We start from the raw sequence: 6,376 nt of genomic DNA, 5'->3' as shown, positions 1-6,376 counted from the left end.
GGAAGGTTGGCGTGTCCTCTAAAGGATAAATATGTGGCCTGATCAGCTCATTAGGAAGGGCTGTTGTTTCTCGGTCACGCGTGTATTGGGGGCCCTCCGGGAAAAGCTTGGCTCCTTCTGTTACTCCAGCTGCTGAAGAGCGTCCGTCGTTAATGGTTTGTACGGGAAGAAGCCGAGATTAAGGCCGTTGACGTGAAGCAGCTGGACGGGACGAGGTCACAAACCCTGGAGAAGAACCTTGTAATCCAGACGTTTGCCGGACAGTCTGGGTTCTCGGACGAGAAGAAGACTCCTCAATCGACTTTTTTCACTCCATTGTCCAACTCGCTGGCCGAAAGCCACCAAGGACTTCCTGGTTGGAAAGTCCTAAGTCTGGTGGGACATATCTAGATAAAGACACCACCCAGAGAAGGGGGTTCCTGGAAGCTTTCTTAAGAAACTCCAACCCAGTGCCTTATAATTCTTTGTCTACAACATTAAGCCTAAACATAGAAACATAGATCAGCCACCATCCGGCCCCCGACTAGTCGCTCCTGCTGTAAAGACTCCAACCTTAATCAGTCGTTGGTCTCGTCTTAGATTCAGGAGCCGTATATCTATCCCATGCATGTTTAATACCCTCACTGTATTACCCTCTACCACTTCTGCTGGGAGGCCGTTCCACTTACCTACCACCCTGAGAGATAAGCCTTGATGCATTTATATAACCCAACACTCCCGATGATGGTATTTGTTGAGCCGGTGATTGTGGCCTTTAGGTGTGAGATACCAAAGCAGTCTGTGGACTGGATAATAGATTGTAAGCTCTTAAGCACAGGGCCCTCTTCTCCATCAATACCAGTATTTCAAGGGGGACAAATTGTCCCACTGTTAAGTCAAAGATTGATCATGGATGACCCCATACTTCTTCTGATCTTCTGGTGGAGCAAATGACTCATGGCTGATTTGATTGGCTATCATTTTCTTTTGCAGTTTGGAATCAGAACTAAACATAACATTAGATATACATTTAAAAGCCAGGGTGGTAGATAAGTGGAACCGCCTCCCAGGAGACGTGGTAGAGACTAATAACATTTATATATCAGTGTAACTGTCCCTTTAACAGCTCTTAAAGCGACAGCACCATCAAATAAAAATTCATGCAACCCCCACCCCCCCAAAAAAAAATAAACACACCAAAAAAAATCACGGTTTAGGTTTGCAAAGTTTTAATTTTTCGTTAAAATACTACATCGAAAGAAAAACAAAACAAGAAAAAAAGCATTTTAAGGCACAATTCGGAATGCCAATATGGAAAACGGACCCCTTACCCGGATCAGCCGCCATGTGGCAGTGAGGCCCGGGGGTCTTCCCATCGCTTATAGCTCAATATATGGTTACCCGATAACATTTTAGTCCAATCTATACAAATTTAATATTTAAAAAAACAATAATTATAATAAAGCTAAAATACATGAGAAATCTGCCTAATATTTACAGACTATATTATTTTTTTTCCAAGAAGATTAAAAAACAAACAAAAACAAAATTGATAGCCCTCATTTTTTGCTCCTAAAATTTTTATTATTCCATTTAAGGTTTGCACTTTAGAAAAGGGGAGGAAAAATTAATTTTAATTAATGAAAATGCAAGATTGAAGCTGATTTAGAATTTTTTTTTTTTTTTTTTTTTACGTAGGTGTTGACTTAATCCTAATATACAGTATGAGGTCCCTCCTTTTTTGGCAGAAATGACTAGTTATGATTAATATTTTCTGTAAACATACAATTTAATAATTTATGATGAGGTATCTGTGGACACAAGAAAACGGATCTACAAAATTATTATTTTTTTTTCAAATTAATCTTTTAATGTCTGTCTCAAATATTTGCCAAATTGAGGGGCAGCCGTGGGTTAAGTAGCATTTTCTACCCCCAAAATAAGTGTTGTTAGCCTTAGAACATATAGTGCGTCCTGCAAAATAATCATTTTTTTTTAAACAAAAATTTGGGAATTTTAACTGTCCCAGGTATTTGTGGGGGTTTATTCGATCAGATAAAACTTATCGGCATGTTCTTCAAATGGAGAAATTTACTTGGTATGGTCCATCCTTTTTGAAACGAGATATTTACTTGGTATGGCCCATGTTTCTCCCAAACAAACTAATGTACTTGGTATGGCCCATGTTTTTTCCAAGAGACAAATGTACTTTGGTATGGTCCATCCTTTTTGAAACTGAGATATTTACTTGGTATGGCCCATGATTGTGAAAAATAGACACATTTACTTAATATGGCCCATGTTTATACCGAACCAGCAAATGTACTTGGTATGGCCCATTTTGTTTCCAAAAGGACAAATTTACTTTGTATGGTCCATGTTTTGTCAAGCTGACCAATTTACTTGGTATGGCCCATGTCCACACAACCGATCGAAATCTACCACTGGTATGTCTAATACAGAGGTTTATATACCGATTCCTGGAGAAATATCCAACTTTTTGGGAAGATAGGCCCAACATCTCATCGAAAATTGGAAAAATAATGTATATTGCATGGAGAATAAATGGGCCAAACCATTTACCTTTACTGAGGTTGGTCCAAAAAAAAAGGTTAAATGATTTATATGGCAAATTCTGAGCTATCTCAGATTGTATTTTTATGCTCCAAAAAGAACCGTAACCGGGAAAAATGTAAATATAAAGAAAAATGACAAATTTGGCATGGATTCTTCAAAATAATTTATACAAAAAATGGATTATGGCCCAAAATAAAAAAACATTGGTTTATATTTGCAATATATGTCAGATGTGATATTGTAAAAAAAAAATTAAAAAAAATTAAGACTCTTGCACAGAGGTAGCAGAACTGTCTTGAAATATACTTCAAGCATAAAAACCCAAAAATGGAGGAAATTTTTAAGTCATTAATTGTAAATAATTAAGGCACTTTTTAGCTTGAAAATTAATTTTTAAAAGATCAATATATTGCTAAATGTATTTAGTTTTTTTTAAAAAAAATTCTATTTAGGGTGAAAAGTGCATTTATTTTGTTAATTTTAAGGTACATTTTTTTTATTTTTCTGCTATAAATTTACCAATTTGGAAGAAATTTTTCAATAAACCTGCCTGAGTGGAACCCTTGAGTGCCTGGAGCCTTTTTCTATTTTTATTTTACTTTGTGAATTTCAAACATTTAAAAAAATAATTTAGAAATCAAGCAAATTTTGTGAGTATAATTTAGAACGTAAGCAAGTTTTCGAGCAGAGCATTCCTAGCTATGAACGACTAATCGTATTAATTTAAAAAAAAAAAATTGAAATAAAAAAAAAAATTGCTATATATTTACAGAGCAAAATTCCCTTTTAAAATATTTTTACACGTGTAACTGTGAAACAATTAACCCATTTGCTGCCAAAAAATGGTCGGAAATAACAAAATTGTCAAGACCTTTTCCAAGTGCAGAAGTTAAATTATTTGAGATTAAATTTAATTATTTTTTTTAAAAACACATTTTATGAATAACTTGTTATATTATTCTTATCCATTAAATTTAAAGTAATAAGCATAAAAAAAACCTCACAATAACACATCACTTATATAAATGTAAAAGGTATTTCGCAGAAATAATATACCAACTTTTTATATAATACTATTACGCAGGTAATATGTTCATCTTGATGAAATTTGGTTACAAATTTTATACAGACAAAAATATAGTCACAAACAGCCCGCCCAAAAAAAAATATTAAAAAAAAAAAATCTTCCATAAATATTTCCTATAGGATAAATCCTTAAAGTGTAACATAAGTAAGAAAACACTTTTACTTTTTATTAGTGTTTAGAGAGAGAGAGGGGGGGGTGTATAGAAGGCCCTTTAAAAAGTTTAGAAATTTAAAAATATTTTAAGAATCAAAAACATACGTCGAAAACGTACTAAAATACTCCACAAGGCCCCAACAAATATACAGAATAAAACATTGTTGCAAAATGATCTTCTATTAGATAATAATAAAAAAAAAATTCCAATAACTTCATTCGTAACTAGTGTCACATAAAATTTAACATCTTCATGAAATTTCCTCAAAAAAAAATAATAAAAAAAAAATTAAAAAAAACTTACGCTATGTCAAGTAATACTGTGCATAAATATCCATCTGCAAGCGCAAACGTTCAAAAAAATTAATTATATGGGTGAACCAAATATATATGATTGTCCCTTTATAAGATCATGCGACACACACACAGAGGCGTAGGTGGGATTTGCGTTGGGGGTGGGGCTTCCTGTCCTTTCATGGTGACCAAAGACAGCCAAGGTCTAGGCCAGGGATGCTCAAACTGCGGCCCTCCAGCTGCTGCAGGACTACATCTCCCATAATGCTCCTTCAGCTAAGGGGCTGGCTGAGGAGTAGGGGAGATGTAGTCCTGCAGCAGCTGGAGGGCCGCAGTTTGAGCACCCCTGGTCTAGGCGATGACCTTCTTATTTTTTTAATTTCCCCTCCAGTAGCTCCCTTAAATTTTTATATATAAATACAAAGTTCTTACACACACACACACACGCACACACCGACTATGGGAAACGCGAAGCGGACACTTTGGAGACAGAAGACCAACCAAAGGGTGGAGAACAACCATCTTCAAGGCCTACAAGGAAGTCCCAGCTAGGTCAAGCTAAATTGTGTTTCTACTCTCTGATGGACTTGTGTAGGAATAAAGGGCATCATTTGACCTGTTGACGTGGGCAGTTTTGTTCACCTAAAAATACTTGTAAAATTATTTAAAATCCAGTAGATTTTTATTAATTTAAAAAAAAAAAAAGTCTTCTGGGTTCTTTTTTATGATTGATTATCCCGCACCTCAAAAATTCCAGTGATGGAAGTTCTATTTATTGATCTAAAGTTATCTTCGTTGAAAGAGGTGCCAACCCCCGCCCCCCCCACAGTTATTTCTTTTTTTTAATTATTATTATTTTTTTAGGTGCAAAAAAAAAAAAATTATAAAAAAATTAGGGAATGACTTCTGCAGGACCAAGTGGAACGAAGGCGTTAGTCAGATATCTCCGAGACACCAACAGAACTCAACAATCCTTTTCGACATGCTTTGACCATCAAATACCAATCAGCTTTCAAGTACCTACAGAGTCGCCATGTACCACATGGATCATTCAATGGCCAATGGGCTTACTAATTTCGTTATTTTTTTAGATTTTAAATTTGGTATTTTTAGCCAAAATTTGTTAAAAAAAAAGAATAGTAAACCATCTCGGACGATGACTTCAAATAATAAGTACCCGCAAGACCCGTTAATGGCCATTAAAGGCCATGGAAGTCTTCTCCATGGCCTCCCGACGATATACCAATAAAAGCCAACGATTACCTTGCCCTCAGAATGTTTTTTTTAACACAAGAACCGCGTCTTATATACTTTCTCCTGCCCTCGCATCACTTGGCCTATTTCCATCCAACTCAACGTAACCATTTATTTGATTAAGTTAGATACCCAACCCCTTTGGCCACAGGTGGACCTGCAGAAGGTCAAAAATGTTTAAAGCCAATCAAAAAAATAATTTTAATTTTTTTTTTTTTTTAAACCCTCAAGAACTCATATTTTTGGAGATCGACATGAATGGCCAAAATATGACGCCCGATGGAAACATTAGATCTGCTTTTCCTGCTGATGCTGATATCTACAGGACAACGGTCTAAAAATTGGGATTTCCCCCCAAAAAAAATTTATATATTTTGTCGGAAACGTACCAAGATGATTTTTTTCAGAATCATTTTTGTGAAACTGAATAGTCCACGTGGAATGAGGGAAAGCCTATCCCCGGGGGAGGGGGGGGGTTAGATAATCGTTTAGTACACACATAACCTGGTATATTGTTTCACACGCATACACACAGACCACCTTAAAAAAACAGAACAATGATCCAGAAAGTGGCTTCCAAAAAAAAAAAATAATTCATAAATACGTCTCCTTGTAAAATCAGGGAAAAGCGTCATCCACGGATGACCCCCATATTCACAGTTAAGAATTATCGTGTGCTTTTGGCCTATTAAAAATTATTTTGATATATTTTATGGTTTTTTTTTTCAGGCCATATTTTTGTATTTTTTTTTTCATTATTATAAACCTTTTGATACACTGGAGATGAAAAAATATTTTGATTTTAGTTCATTTTTTCCCCCAGCAGCAAAAGGCATATTCCATGTAAACAAATCCCCCTTAGTTCCCCAAAAACTGGGGAAAAGTTTTTTTTTATGTAACTTACAGTTGCCATCAGCTTCCAGAATCTTAAATTTTCAATTTTTTTTTCTCTCTTTTGGCGGTGCTGTAAACTTTAAAATGGTAAACTCTGTATTTTTTTTTTAAATTGAAAAATTCTAGGCTTTTATTTTT

Source organism: Sceloporus occidentalis, unplaced genomic scaffold (genome assembly GCF_023333645.1).
Source record: "Sceloporus occidentalis isolate IW3139 unplaced genomic scaffold, rSceOcc1.0.p SCAF_198, whole genome shotgun sequence".
NCBI classification, from domain to species: domain Eukaryota; kingdom Metazoa; phylum Chordata; class Lepidosauria; order Squamata; family Phrynosomatidae; genus Sceloporus; species Sceloporus occidentalis.
Note: the sequence above shows the minus strand (reverse complement) of the source record.